This window comes from Dipodomys spectabilis, unplaced genomic scaffold (genome assembly GCF_019054845.1).
Source record: "Dipodomys spectabilis isolate Male_0828 unplaced genomic scaffold, ASM1905484v1 ptg000032l, whole genome shotgun sequence".
Lineage (NCBI taxonomy): Eukaryota > Metazoa > Chordata > Mammalia > Rodentia > Heteromyidae > Dipodomys > Dipodomys spectabilis.
The window spans coordinates 19,140,421-19,157,365 of record NW_024870709.1 but is presented as its reverse complement, the minus strand read 5'-3'; positions in this window follow the sequence as shown (position 1 = coordinate 19,157,365).

Genomic DNA, 16,945 nt, shown 5'->3' with positions numbered 1-16,945 from the left:
TATATATATATACATGTATATATACATATATATGTATATATACATATATATATGTATATATACATATATATATATGTATATATACATATACACAAATATATATATGGTAAGATGAAAAGACATTCTTTTTTTTTCAACTTTCTCTAGAGAGATGAAATTTAATATCGAAAGAAGTGTTGAATGTTGGGGAGTTGAGTATTTATTCATTTTTCTTATCATGTATACTAGAGTTCAACCATAAATTTTAACAAACACCCTAAAATAGATTCTTTTCAGGGAGATTTTTAGATAGCAGCTTTCTTCTAACCTCTCATTCCCAGTCCTCCAATAGGTCATTGGTTTGCTAATTGCTTACCACAACCTAGACTTTTTATCACCTGATCTATCAACAGGCCTTCTCACACTTTCTTTATTCATCTTGTCAGTAAGTGACATCCTTAGTAATGAAAACAACAAATCTATTGATAGCATCCTTTCACAGAGTGGAAGGCATCCTACATTAGCTCTGCCTTGGAAACCAGTCTATTCTATTACAATTGACCTTCTCTTGCTGATTACCACACAAATCATAGTCCTATACCCTCCTCCCCATCTATTAGAGTATTTCTCCTGCAGCCTTTCAATTGCCTGACTGCCGTTGGTAATTGGATTCATGTTTGAAGCACACCACTATAAGGAAAAGCCTGGAATAATTCAAATGGAACACCCTGGCCTAAGGCTGAGACCATATGTTACACTCAGATTTGTGTCAGTGAAGCTTATTGCTTTTAGCAACAAGAAAACCCATTGAAATGTCATAAAATTTTGTTTTATTTGAGTAGCTAATTTATTTAGAGCTGTTCAAGTAATCTAATGTCCACAAAATTACAATAGTAAAGGAATAAAGAAATAATTTCACTTTGTAAAATATTTAAAGAATAAGTAAACACTTGGTAAATTGTCCTGTCTCTTCCCCTGAATGTCATACTGTACCACAAGTAGCTTTGAATCATGTACTATAAAATTAGAGACCACCAAAAAGCCAACTATTTGGCATCTAGCCTTCCCTTTAGCAAGTGTACTATTCCATATATATGAATAATCATCCCACTTCCATATACTTCAAATTCATGAGTTCTTTGTAGTCTAATTTTTAAGGGAAGCAAATATTTGTTTAATAAATTTGCTTAGTGGCATAACCGTATGATAAAATGTCTATTTCTTTAGTCATTGATGGTTTATAGTGTCCTGTCAGCTCTATTGGCTTGTTTCCTGTTTCAAATTCCTTAATATGGCTTTCAGAAAAGATTTTATTATCTGAATGCTAGACAGAAAAAAAAACAAAACTTCTCTGGAGAAATTTCAGGTTTTTTTTCCAAACCTAAGAATTATCATATCATATTGTTGGGCTATAATTCCATTATTAATATATACCCCGGTGGCATATTTGGAGTTTATAATATATACTGGTTTGCTAAAATACCTATCCTGAAACATCAGTGTACAATAGCCAAGAAGTCTTTATTATTGCATCTTGTACATAAATAAGTTGGAGAACAAAGCCTTAAACAACTGAAAAAAATCCATTAAAATATGGAACCCTCTATTTTCAAATATAATTACAAATCTCTCATGTCTAAGCACAAGTCCAGCTTTTGGCAACAATTTTCAGTTTCTTTGTAGAAGGAGAGACATAAATGGGGTATTTCTATTTATATGTGGCCTTGAAATTATTTTGGTATATGTATTTGAATGTACAGATAACTGACTCTTAGAAGTCAAAACACTTCAAATAAATAATTATGCAAGTGTGTATAAGTAACAAAATTTCTACCACATATGTCTAAGTGCTAGAAATATGTGTAATTTTGGAAATGTGTTTAAAAATTCAGCTACTACCTACTATCCATTTCATTCTGGGAACTAGCTGGCATCAATCCAAATGACAAAGTGTTCACTTTATTTTAATTGCTTTTCTAGCTCATAAAATAACTTTTCTTTTGGAAACTTTAAGTGTCATAACTTGAAAGAATTCTGTTGCAGTCTTAAACCTATACTGGCTACTTAGAAACTGATGGGGGGGGGGGGGGAGTTAGAGGTAGGAATCATGATTCAAGACTAGTCAAGGCAAAAAAAAAAAAAAAAAAACTTATTGGACTCTATCTTGCATAATTGCTGGGTGTAGTAGAACATTCTTGTAATCCCAGAGACTAGAAGAAACATAAATAAGCCTGAGCATGTAGTGAGAATCTGTTTCAAGATAAAGCAACACAAACAAGGATTGGAGAAATTACTTAAATGGTAGAGCACCTGCCTGGCAAGCAGAAGTCTCAGAGTTCAATTCCCAGTATCACACATACAGAAAACTGGGATTGAGAGAGTAAAATAAGTTTAAAAAATGAAAGGTTAATTTAGATACACTTAGTTCAAAAAGACTTTTAAAGGAAGAATTGTCAGAAAATTGTAATACTAATTATTGCACTAAGAAGCAAGGAAGCCCTCAATACAGACTTCCACTATGCCTTTCAAAGAAAGATAGTGGCTATACAAACCTACTTGAGGGTTAAGGTAACAGTTTTTCTGCTTAGACAGGGTGTCATGTCTGATGCCTATAATCCTAGATACTCAGAAAGCAGAGACCTGTGGTCAAAGTGCAGTCAGAAACGTCCAAGTATAGGGATGGGAAGGTAACTCAGTGGTAGAGTGCTTGCCTTGCATGCATGAGTCCCTGGGTTCGATTCCTCAACACCACATAAGCAAAAAGAAAAAAAGCCGGAAGTGGTGCTGTGGCTCAAGTGGTAGAGCATTAGCTCTTCACCTTGATGAAGAGTTGAGGGACAGCGTTCAGGTCCATGACCAGACCAAAAAAAAAAAAAAAAAGAAAAGAAAGAAAAGAAAAGTCCAAGTATGTCAGACTCCTTCTACAATGAGCCAGTAAAATGCTGAATTAGAGGTATGGATCCAGTGGTAGAGCACCATCCACAATCAAGGAAAAACCCAGTAGCTTATGTCCTGAAGTTCAACCAGGGTATGGGCACAATTTAAAAAATAAAAAAGAAGAATGTATATTTCTGGTTCACTGATTTCCTGAGACAAACTGAAACAAATTACTGGTATCAACAGAACAGTACCTCTCTAAATACATGTTTTTATTTATTAATTATTCTTACTTGTAAATAACTAGCATAACTACAAAGATGCAGTTATGTGTACTGGCCTCAGTAGGAGCTATACTTTCCAGTTTCACTCATAATCTAATGTTGATGTAATTAAATCATCACAAAATTGTTAACATTCCACAGCCAACATTTCCACTAATTTCTTTGTCATGTTGGGTGTCCCACATTTCCATGGAATATAAATAGCACAATTTATAAATAGTATTTACATTGTCAGATTCATCATATGTATTTTTTAATAAGCATCTTTATCACCTAGAATATTTTGGATTCCTAGATATTTTAAATTACTGAAATCTTCATTTCAAATATCTACTCCAGACTTGCTGTTTTGTAACAGCTACTAAGAAAGAAATGGTTTTCAATTAACTAGTGCTTATTCAAGAAAAAGCAAACCAATCTGAACGATACAAATGTTTGTTGGTCAGGACCTGAAACCCATAAATTCATCTAGAATTATTCTTTAACGTTTCAAAAAATATATCTATTGCTTTCAGTTGAATTTAAAAGAAGGTAAAAATCAATTAGAGAAAAACAAGCTGCAATTGAAATTTGAGTATTCCTTAATACCATATTTTTAAAGCACTGAAAGCTTTTCCTTCTGCTTTTCAGTAGTCTGTCTTAAATAGTATTTCAACAATGTTTGATAATTCATGTTAATGCTTTGCATTTATGTACATAATTTAAAAACCCATCTCTAATTCTCTTCTGGGCATCATATCATAATTATGGAATGGACTCCCTTTCTAATAATCTTTTTTTTTTTTTTGGTCCGGTCATGGGGCCTGAACTCTGGGCCTGGGCGCTGTCCCTCAGCTCTTCAGCTCAAGGCTAGCGCTCTACCACTTGAGCCACAGCGCCACTTCCGGCTTTTTTCTTTTTGCTTATGTGGTGCTGAGGAATCGAACCCAGGGCCTCTGGCATGCAAGGCATGCGCTCTACCACTGAGCCACCTTCCCAGCTCCTCTAATAATCTTTTATTTGTCAACATATGGATTGCTGTCTTAATTTTCTCTTTTCTCTATTTTTTTTTCATTTCAAAACCTCAGTGTATTTTTTAGAGTTGGAATTCACAATTTTAAATGATTAAAAACATAATAGAACCAAGCACTAATGGCTCATGCCTGTAATCCTAGCTACTCAGGAGGCTGTGATATGAAGATCATGGTTTTAACCAGCCTGGGCATAAAAAGTCCATGAGACACTTATCTCCAATTAACATCTGAAAACGGGAAGTAGAGCTGTAACTCAAAGTGGTAGAACACTAGCCTTGAGCAGAAAATCTTAAGGACAATGTCCAGGCCCCTGAGTTTAAGCCCTACAACCAACAATAAAACGAAAGAAGGAAGGAAAGAAAGAAAGGAAGGAAGGAAGGAAGGAAGGAAGGAAGGAAGGAAGGAAGGAAGGAAGGAAGGAAGGAAGGAAGGAAGGAAGGAAAGAAGGAAGGAAGGAAGGAGAGAAAGAGAAAGAAAGACAAAGTAAGAAAGAAAAGAGAAAGAAAGAAAGAAAGAGAAAGAGAGAGAGAGAAAGAAGAGAGAGAGAGGGAGGGAAGAAGGGAGGGAGGGAAAAACAGAAAGAGAAAAAAGAAACAAAATGGAAAATAATAAAACACAATTTGATTTGGAAAAAATAAAAAGCAACAAAATGGAACCAAAGATTGACTTGAGATTTTAGGGCTTTCATTTTCTGACCTGTATAATCTCTGTTTTTCCTCAAAATGTTACTTGTATCTCTGTTCTTAAATATCTTCATCAAAACAGAGAAATAGTATCGTCCTAGATCCTAGTAAGAATATCAAAAGTACATGAAACAGTATTTATGTCTGTTACTTAATATAGAGTTGTTTATTGATTAGAAAATATCTGTAAAAGTTCAGACCATCAATTTTGCATCAAGTGGTATTGGGAAAATGTAAAACAGCATTTACAAATTAGACACTTTTATACTTTCACACTTTTACAATTAATTGTGAGATGGGAAAACAAGTTATTCTTAGAAGACTTGATGAAATGAGCAATAATAGCTAGAAAATATAATGACAAATCATTAGGCTCTGTGTGCTGGAGGAGGGGAGTTTTCATGCCTATTAATTCTAGCACTCTGAAGTTAAAAGCAGGATCCTACTGTAAGGACAGACTGGTCTACATAGCAAGTCATTGTTATAAGAAAATAATAAGAAATGTCAAAAATACAAAGGCTAGTTATAATTTGTCTTGCATAATAAGTGCTACATTAAGAAAAATAAAGAGCAAATATGTTTATAATTAACAACTTTATAATGCATATAAAATATGATCAAAATTCTAGGGTATATGCTTAATGATCATCTCAATTTCCCTAGAGAAACAAAATTATGTCTAGCACAGCTTAAAGTTAAAACAAATACCTTTGGTTATTATTCAATTCAGTAAATATTTACTAATGTTTTTTAGTATTATAGCATTTTAAAGAATTGCCTTCTTTTGTGAGTATAGCAGTTCTGAACTTCAACAAAAGTTTCTGTGAGAAATTACAAATTTTAATGAGCATATTTTCAAAACTATAATATTTTGGATTAATATTTCAAATTGATAGAGGCAGCACCAAATGTTTACATTCATTTTACAATTAACTATGTATTTACAATTAGCTATATAAAGCCCAGTCTAGACATAAGTTAAAAATTTTCCTATTTTCAAGAGAGATCAACATCAGCTAAAAATGCAATAAAGTACCTAAAGAAGATTTCAGAAATCTAAGATATTATTTTTTGAGAACAAACCTGGTATTTTCAGATGTTAACAGGAACATATTTTCACAAAGACTTTCAAGTGGGCAATGCACATGGTTTTAGCACATAGTCAAAAAATCACTATCCAAATCTTCAATGTAGTGTCTAGCATAATGTCTACTTCAGAGAAATATGCTCTCATGTGCATGCACACACACACATACACACATATTCCTAGAATTACTCCATAAGCTCATTTAATAGGACATTTTAGTGTATACTTTCTCATCCTCTAAGTAAATAAATACATAAATATGATAAAGAGTATTATTCAATTATCTACAGTTTTGTTGTATCTATCAAGACAAAGTTGAACAATGTATGCTCTTTATATTCTGGCAGAGCTCCAAAATGAAGAAAAAGGATTAGAGAATTCTTTGAAGAGTCAGGACAAAGACTAATGGCAATTTTAGGTTGTCTAGAGACAATGCTTGCACTGAGACCAGTCTTTATCAAAATATTGTTGTAGTTTTTTGAGCTCGTAGAATGTAGTGTGGTGTAGCCATTGTTTTATATTCTCAGAACCTAAAGTGTGATTAAATACTCCAAAGATTTATTTCTAAGGAAATGAAAATTTCCATTGTTTAATTTACCTAGTGTGACCAGTTTTTATGTACATCAAAATTTACCTTAAAGTTGAAATCAATAAAACTTAAGAAAACAGAATGTCCTCAATTCTTAATTGAGAAATACCTTAGAAGACACATATTATCAAAGATTCAGAATAACCAAAACTGTAAACAGCTTACTTCACTTAATATGATTTTTTCTAGTGTTTCTATTTCCTTATGAATGGGGCAATGTCATTCTTTCTGATACAAGCATAGAATTCTATTGTGTATTTATTCCACATTTTCTTGATTCATTCATCCCAAAGAAGGCATAGTTTCCCTCATTTGTAATAATTAGTATATACCTAGGATAGTCCTGGCAGATGAGCAGAATAACTCAATAACTCAATATGTGCATATGACCATATAAAATTATGCTAAGCAAAATGAACTCCAAGACATGGAAACAAGAGGTTTTACTCTGCTGTTGTTGTTTTTTTAATGTACTATGTGATTTTTTTCTTTTGTATTTTTTCATACTGTATTTGATTTTGGTGCCCTGGATATTATATATACATTTATCTGAATTAGGGAAGGGGAACAACAAAATGGTAAGACAAAAGAAAAGGCCAAATAAAGGCAACATCAATACTCACAAGAAAATATGTTGGAAATAAACTGTACTACTTCTACAGTTGTATTTGTACTACTTGTCAGGAGGGTTGTGGGGGAGTTAAAGTGGGAGGAAAATGAGGGAGGGGGTAACAAGTTTGACCAGAAATGTACTCACTACCTTATTATGTAACTGTAATCCCTCTGTACATCACCTTGACAATAAAATTAACTTTAAGAAAAACTGTAAACAGGAGATAAACATAGGCTGCAATAGAAATACATTTTGAGAATAGAAATACATGCATGTATAACTCAACACAAACTCTGGACCAAAAGAAAAACAATGGTATATAAACAACGTGTTTGGCAAAATCAGCTAGCTGACTTCCTCACACATGGCTCTACTACAAATAGTTCAACTACATTTCCCAGAATTTCTTGCAGTTAGCTATGTGAAAGGATATCAGTTGAAGTGAGGTTATGGTGACAGCAGTAGAAATAACTATTAAGATATGTAGAGACATGTGCTAAAGAAGACAGAGACCCAACCGAGGAAACAGCATCCTAGAAAGACATCCTGGTTTGAGAAGAACAAAAGCCTTAAGTACTCACCTGTATAGAAATGAGCCCTAATTCAATTACGCTGTTTATTTGGGTTTTGTCCATAAGAGTACCTAATGTCACCTTAAATGCAATGGTTTGAGCACATCAAAATTATCCAGAGAGTGATCTAACACCCAATGAAGGGTTCTACTGCAGATTTTCTGATTTAAGGGATCTGGAATTGCACCCAAACATGTTCATTTCCAACCAGCTCCCAGACAGTATTCTTGATGTCACACATCAGAAATTACTTCATTACACTTGAGATAAATATTAATTTTAATGTGTTTGCTACCAGAACATTGGGCCTAAAGGAAAGTCTTCATTTCTTTCCCTATAGCTATTTTGGTAGCATTCATATGAATTTGAACAAATACTGAGGATGATGATTCTCCTTTTCTAATCTTAGCTAATAAGAGGCTAAAATTGGGCCGATCATAGTTCACGGCCAGCCTGGGTTAAAAACAAATCACAGGACCACATCTCCACTGATAGCTGGGTATAATGTCATGCATTTGTCAGAAGGATAAGAAGGAAGGTCTAAAAGTTCCAGGATAGCTAGGCAACAAAGATTACAACACCCCATGCTAATAAACAACAACTACAACAAAAACTGTAGAAGGATCATGGTCACGGTCAGCTTTAACCACAGGTCAGACCCTATCTCAAAAATCATTAGAGCAAGAAAGGCCATTGTATGTCTGACGGCCGTGGTGTGTGCCTTGAAATCATGAAGCACTAAGTTCAGACACCAGCATACCAAAAATCAAACAACAAAAAAAGAAATTGAACTAGTCTCTAAACTAGATAAAAAGAATCAGAATTCTCATCATTTTCCTACTTTTTAATCTTCCTCCACTAAGCACTTGTGTTTTACAAAGCCATTTCTAAAGGAAGTAGGTACATTCTTCATCATAAATTTTAAGTTCAACAGAATGATGAGGAATTCTACTTTGTTTTCACTGATAATCTATGTCTTATTCCTGGAAAAGTTCCTATAAGTCACTTTAACCCTAGGTGAATTCCTTCCATATCTAGCTGCCCTCCCTTCAATAGCTCTCTCTTTTAACTACAAGGCCCTTTAACTGAACTCTGCTCTCCTGAGCTTTTGTAAAAGACAGGGAATGCAGCTACTGCCTTGCAGCACCTTCAAAACCCTGAGAAACTCAAGTCTCCAATCACTGTCCACCTTTTTTCTTCTTAATGTTTAGAACTTCCCCTGCCAACTCATAAATATTTGAACACAATGAAATTGTTTAAAAATTCACAACATTTGATTTGTTAGTATCTTTAGAAAGTCTCAAAAAGAGCTGTTTTTCATCAAGTTAGGAAACAGCAAGAAAAATATATAGAAGCAGCAAGAAAAGTATATTTTCCTAAAAAATACACAGAAGCAAATAATAGCACTTTTTACATATATAGAGATCTATCTATTTCTTTCTCTCTATATGCATATATATACATACATATATATCTATATAATGAAAGGGGTGATATTGATCAAGATGTATTATACTCATAAACTCATTTGTTGAATGGTATCCTGTTTGCACAGCTACTTAAAATAAAAATATAATTAAAAATACATATATGTTTACCTACATCTCTAGGTATGTACTTATATAATAATTATAATCAGAAGTTCCAACTTTCTGTAAACAAGAGATTTCAAGTCAGTTTTCTCTGTGAAATCGCATTTGTGCCACGAAGCATATGCATCAATGCCTTACAACACTCAAAAACATAGGTATTATTGCTTTGAATTCTTGAATGGACACTGAAAGAAAAGTGACCTGTATTAAATTACTATGAATGTCTGTGGTTCTTCATTGTGACAATCATCTAAATAATGTGAAGTTCTTTTGTTTGTTTTTCTGGTCCAGGGCTTGAACTCAGAGCCTGGGTGCTATCCCTTACGCTCTTTGTGTTAAAGGCTTACCACTCAAGCCACAGCACCACTTAGACTATTTCTGAATAGTCTATTGGAGATAAGAGTCTCACAGACTTTGTTCTCTGGCTGGCTTTGAACCTGATCTTCAGATCTCAGCTTCCTGAGAAGCTAGCATTGCAGGTGTAGCCACTGGCACCCGACGAAATCATCTAAATTTGGGAGATTTATTGTTAGTATGATCTAATTTTTGTAGCAGTAAATACATAAAACATTATCTAGAACTATGTTAAAAACTGATTTGAAAAGCATTGTGCTGTTTAAACTGTAGAACTTATTCTACAGTTTTTTCTAAAAATTGAACAAAAGGAAATGATAACAAAGCCTTATTTGGGGAGAAGGAAGAGCACAAAAAGCCTAGACAGCAAGGAAGAAGGACAGGTATTCAAAGGGGACTGTGTTGACTGGTGACTCTAAGCAGAAAATATGAGCCAAGCAGGGGCTGAGGACAAGAACTTTTGTTATGCAAGTTGCTGCTTTTGTTTTGTTTCGGTTTTTGTTTCTGTCAGGTCATGAACTTGGAGGTCTGTGGAAAAGTCCTTGAAGATACTAGCTTCTTATGGTATGGTAACACTGATGCTAAGTATAGTAAAGGCATGTTTACCCTCTAAATTAACTTTAAAGATTCACTGCTTTCGAGTTCCGGGAAGATGGCGGAGGAGAAGCTGGAATCTGAACAAGCTCTTGCATAGAAAACAGTTTCAGAGTTCCAGTGAACAGTCCCAAGCCAGAGAATCACACCAAGTGTGCCATCATAGGACAGAGAGTTAGTCAAGAGAGGGGAAGCCAAGCAGACACATCTGAGCAGGGAGGCATACCTGAGACGCAGTCCGGGACGAAGGAGCCAGACACAGCGAACGAGCGGATTCTACTCAACACCAGCAAGAACCGACAAGGAGCGGACAACTTCATCCTGCACTTTGCAGACCAGAGACGACCCGGGATCCAAGACTCCACGTGAGTAGAAGCCCCACTTCCTCACTCCTTCTCTGGGAGAAGAGGAGGGAAGGCCACCCCTCCCCCCCCAGCACCGGTGATCTCCATCTTGGATACCGACAAAGCTCGGAGGAGCGGCTAGCTCCAGCTCAGGCCTTGGAATAAAACGAGTCATTTAGCAGGTCACAAGAACTTAACGGCGAAGTGACCTCACAGACTCAGTTCCATCCAGGGAAAAGTCACCCAGCTCAGGCGCCAGCCATTGGAGTGGCTCTCCTCACCGGGTAACCAGAGCCAGAGGCTGCCCCGCCCTCTAGCAGCCACCACAATCAATTGAAAAACAGAAACCCTGAGAATGGCTCCAGGCTGGGTGCTGTGAGTTTTTTTTTTTCACAAAATAGCCCCAGGGAAAAGCTACTGTTCGTTGAAAGGCCTCAACTCTACCCAGAACCTAGCCTCATCACTGCACCCCCCTCTTTTCTGATTCTCAAAGCAGATCACCCTCCCAGTAAACTAACCTGGGAGGGGGATCTCAAAATCTTGGGTAAAGCAGAGCATTTTTGCCTCTTCTGAAAAAATAATTGTTTTCCATTAACTTTTTTTTTTTTCTCCTCTTATAATTTTTATTTTAGGAATACGTGAATGTGTGTTTTCTTTTCTTTTCTTGTCTTCTTTCTCTTTTTCTTTCATTCTTAATTATCTTTTTGTTTTTTTTTCTAGCTCTACTGAACTTCTGATCTTTTCTTCTCACTTTCCTATCCTTTCCATCTTTTCCTCTTTGTTCATCTTTATGTGACTTAACTCTTGTCCTGCACATCCGTAGTTAACCAGTAGACCCTATCCCCCATTGTATACACACTTAATCCACAAACTTATTACTCAATTCAAAACCTCTGAGACTTAAATTCATTAATAGCAGTACTACCTCTTTATACCTATATAATATTTTAAGCATTTTTTTAAAGTTTTTCTCATCTCCTCTATGTCCCTCCCTTTCTCTCAACATATTCATATTCCTCTATAAATAGATGGTCTTTTAATCTCTAAAATAACATTAATTTTTACGTTTCTATCTTATTTTCTGGTCTCTTTTCATTCCCCTTTCCCTTTCTTCTTTTTCTCTCTCTCTCTACTTACATCCTACCCAACCTATTTCCTGCATTGTGATTAGGACATAGTTAACTCTCCCTGTGCCTCCCCACACCAATCTATTCCTATTTTTTACCCACATCTCTCCCTAACCCTAATAATTTCTGGTTTTCCAAATTCTTCTCTGCGGTTCAAAGTCCTTTAACATAAAGTTGTTTGATGTCGAATAGATGTATCTGTTGAACTAGATTGTATCTGTAGACTATTGACTGTACAAATGCAAACTTTGGTTGATGGTTGCCTTAAGATAGTGTTCTAGCACAAAACTGGTGCTATCTTCATCTCAAATGGGCAGAGTAAGCCAGAAAAACACAAGAAAAATGGCAAATACGGGTATCTCAATTCCCAATCCTGATAATCAGGGGTTAGAACAGATAATGAATAATCCAGAGGAGAGTTCCCAAACAGCTCTACAAACACTGCTGGCAAACATGATAAATGAAAAGTTTGACAACGTACAAAGGACTCTGTATGAGCGTGATAGGGAGAGAGAGGAGGCATCCCAGAAGTTTATACAGGAATATCATAAGCGTGAGGAAGCTACTCAAAAACTGATACAGGATTTGCGTGAACAACTTGAGAATACTCAAAGAGAAAGAGAGGAATGGCGTGAGCAGGCTGAGAACACTCAAAGAGATCTGCAGGAATCCCACGAACGGGAGGAAGCTAATCAAAGAGTAATACAGGAATTGAGAGATCAGGTAGAGAACACACAAAGATCACTAAAGGCATTCATGGAATCCATTAACAAAGAGCTGAAGGAAGTCAGGGAGACCACAAAGGGAATGCTGAATGGAACCCAACAGAAGGAATGGGAGCCCAAAGAAACCATAACCAATCAACTAAGTGATTTGAGGACAAACACTGAACACCAAATTAAGGAAGTAAAGAAATTCATACAAGACCTAAAACAGAGCTTCAACAAAGAACTTGAAGCCATCAAAGCTGACCAACTAGAAGGAAAAGAGATAAAAAACAAAGTAGAGAGTCTTGACAGCAGGTTAGACCATGCAGAAGATCGAATCTCAGGGATTGAAGACAGCCTAGATATTATAGAGAAAGAACATACAACCATCCAAGACAAGTCCAAGAAATATGATAGATCTATCCAACACCTGGAAGACACCATCAGAAGGCCTAATCTAAGGATAATGGGTGTAGAGGAGCACCTAGAAACAGAAGTTAATGGTCTAGGAAATCTGTTTAACAGGATCCTAGCAGAGAACTTCCCAAACATGCAAAAAGATAGGCCTGTCCAGATACAAGAAGCCTTTAGAACCCCAAATAGACCAGACCAGAATAGGACATCCCACCATCACATTATAATCCACACAAGATCAACTCAGAACAAGGAAAAGATCCTTAAAGCTGTCAAGGAGAAAAGGGTAATCACCTATAAAGGGAAACCAATTAGAATCACCTCAGATTTCTCAGCAGAGACAATCAAAGCAAGAAGAGCCTGGAATGATGTATGCCATGCCCTAAAAACAAACAACTATCAACCAAGAATACTGTACCCAGCTAAACTCTCCTTTATAACTGAAGGCCAAATAAAAACCTTCCATAGCAAAGAAAAATTGAAACAATACATCTCCACCAAACCAGCCCTACAAAAGATCCTTAAAGATGTCCTACACATAGAAAACCAACAAGACCGCAATAAAGGCCAAGAAACTGCACCCAAACTGAGAATCCAAGAACCATAGGAAGAACCCAGTTTTCGCAGCCCCCAAGAAGGTAGATAACATGGCAGGAACTCCCAAATACCTCTCAGTCCTATCTCTTAATGTTAACGGACTGAACTCTCCAATTAAGCGACATAGACTGCCTAGTTGGATTAAAAAACAAGACCCTTCTATCTGCTGCCTGCAGGAGTCACATCTTGCCCGTAAAAACAAACACATTTTCAATGTTAAAGGCTGGAACAAAATCTACCAAGCAAACGGCCCCCATAAACAGGCGGGAGTTGCAATCCTAATATCAGATAAAATAGACTTCAAATTAAAATTCGTGAAAAGAGATAAAGAAGGTCGCTACATACTAATTAAAGGATCTCTCCTTCAGGAGGATATTACAATTCTAAATATCTATTCGCCAAACAATGGAGCACCCAAATTTATCAAAGAAACACTACTTTCCCTCAAATCCCATATAGATCCAAAGACATTAATTGTTGGGGATTTTAACACACCACTCTCCCCACTAGATAGATCAACTCGGCAAAAACTCAACAGAGAAACCGCAGATCTAAACAGCTGCATAGATCAACTAGACTTAACAGACATTTACCAAACATTTCACCCAGCAGCATCAGAATACACGTTTTTCTCAGCAGCACATGGAACGTTTTCTAAAATAGACCACATTTTAGGCCACAAAGCAAACTTGTCTAAATTCAGAAACATTGAAGTTATACCTTGCATTCTCTCTGACCACAAGGGAATAAAGTTAGAACTCAACACCAAAAGCCACCAAAGAAAGTCCGGTATCACATGGAGGATGAACAACACACTGCTGAATCATGAGTGGGTCATGGAAGAGATTAGAAAGGAAATTCAAATGTTCATGCTATTCAACAAAAATGAACACACAAAATACCAGCTCCTCTGGGACACAGCAAAGGCAGTACTCAGACGCAAGTTTATAGCTCTGAGCTCCTACGTCAACAAATTGGAGAGATCTGAAACTAACAATTTAATGACACATCTAAACCTCCTTGAAAAAGAGCAGCAACATAAACCCCAATCCAGTAGACGGAAAGAAATAATCAAAATTAAATCAGAATTAAATGAATTAGAATCCAAAAAAACTATAGAAAGAATCAACAAAACAAAGAGTTGGTTCTTCGAAAAACTTAACAAAATTGACAGACCCTTAGCAAATCTTATCAGAAAAAGAAGAGAACACACCCAAATTAATAAACTCAGAGATGAGAATGGAAACATCACCACGGAAACAACCAAGATTCAGAACATTATAAGGGAATACTTCTCAAAACTTTATGCTAATAAGTTTGAGAACTTGACAGAAATGGACCTCTTCCTAGCAAATATTGACATGCCAAAACTAAACCAAGATGAGGCAAACTATCTTAACAGGCCCATATCAAGCATTGAAATAGAAACAGCAATAAGAGACCTCCCAGCTAAGAAAAGTCCAGGACCAGATGGTTTCACAGCGGAATTTTACAAGGCCTTCAAAGCAGAGCTCACACCAATTCTCCTCCAACTCTTCAATGAAATTGAAAGAGAAAGCTCACTACCGAACACATTCTATGAAGCCATCATAACCCTCATCCCAAAACCAGGCAGGGACTCATCAAAGAAAGAGAACTATAGACCCATTTCTTTGATGAACATTGATGCAAAACTTCTCAACAAAATTTTGGCCAACCGACTTCAACAATTCATCCAAAAAATCATACACCACGATCAAACAGGATTCATTTCAGGGATGCAAAGCTGGTTCAATATACGCAAATCAATTAATATTATTCATCACATCAACAGGAGCAAGAATAAGAACCACATGGTTATCTCAATTGACGCAGAAAAAGCATTCGACAAGATCCAACACCCCTTTATGATGAAGGTTTTGGAAAAATTAGGAATCCATGGAACATTCCTCAATACAATAAAGTCTGTATATGACAAACCTACAGCCAGCATTATACTCAATGGTGAAAAACTAAAGCCATTTCCTCTTAACTCAGGAACAAGACAAGGATGCCCACTCTCTCCACTCCTCTTCAATCTAGTATTAGAATGCCTAGCTACAGCAATAAGACAAGATGCAGACATAAAGGGGATCCAAATAGGGAAAGAAGAAATAAAACTCTCCCTCTCTGCAGATGACATGATCTTGTATTTAAAGAATCCCATAGACTCCACTCCCAAATTACTCAAGCTGATTCAAAACTTTGGCAAAGTAGCAGGTTATAAAATTAACCCCCAAAAATCAATGGCTTTTCTGTATGCCAACAATGAGAAAAGTGTGGCTGAAATTAGGAAAGCAACTCCATTTGTAATAGCCCCACAAAAAATAAAATACCTAGGAATTAACTTAACTAAAGAAGTGAAGGACCTCTATGATGAAAACTTTAAAATCTTGAAAAAGGAAATCAACACAGAACTTAAAAAATGGCAAAACCTCCCATGCTCCTGGATTGGAAAGATTAACATCGTGAAAATGGCAATACTTCCCAAGGCTATCTACAAATTCAACGCAATACCTATCAAAATTCCACCCTCATTCTTCAAGGAAATAGAAGAGGCAATCCAAAAATTCATATGGAACAATAAAAGACCCCAAATAGCAAAAACGCTCCTCAACGGAAAGAACACTGCTGGAGGAATATCAATACCAAATTTCAAACTCTACTATAAAGCCATAGTAATCAAAACAGCTTGGTATTGGCATAAGAACAGACCTCAGGACCAATGGAATAGAATTGAAAACCCAGAAATGAACCTACAGACCTATAGCCATCTAATCTTCGATAAGGGAGCTAAAACAATAGAATGGAAGACAGACAGCCTCTTCAGTAAATGGTGCTGGCAAAACTGGTTAACTACATGTAGAAAACTAAAGCTAGATCCTTATATATCACCCTGCACCAGAATCAACTCCAAATGGATCAAAGACCTTGAACTCAAAGCAGACACTCTGAAAACATTACAGGATGGAATAGGAGAAACCCTGGGTCTCCTTGGCTCAGGCCGAAATTTTCTGAATAGAGACCCGGAAACACAACAAATCAAAGAAAGGCTGGACAAATGGGATTGTATAAGGTTGCAGAGCTTCTGCAGGGCAAATGACATAGCTAGCAAGATCAATAGAAAGCCCACGGACTGGGAGAAGATCTTTACTAGCCATACAACGGACAAGGGTCTCATATCTAAAATATACTTGGAACTCAAAAAATTAAACCACCCAACAACAAATCCTCAAAGAAACAACTGCCCAATAAGTAAGTGGGCGAAAGACTTAAAGAGAAGCTTCTCTGAAGAAGAAAGAAGGATGGCCAATAGACACATGAAGAAATGTTCAACATCCCTAGCCATAAAAGAAATGCAAATCAAAACAACATTGAGATATCACCTCACTCCAGTTAGAACAGCAAAAATCAAGAACTCTAACAACAACAGATGCTGGAGGGGATGTGGACAGAAAGGAACCTTACTTCATTGTTGGTGGGAATGTAAACTTGTTCAAC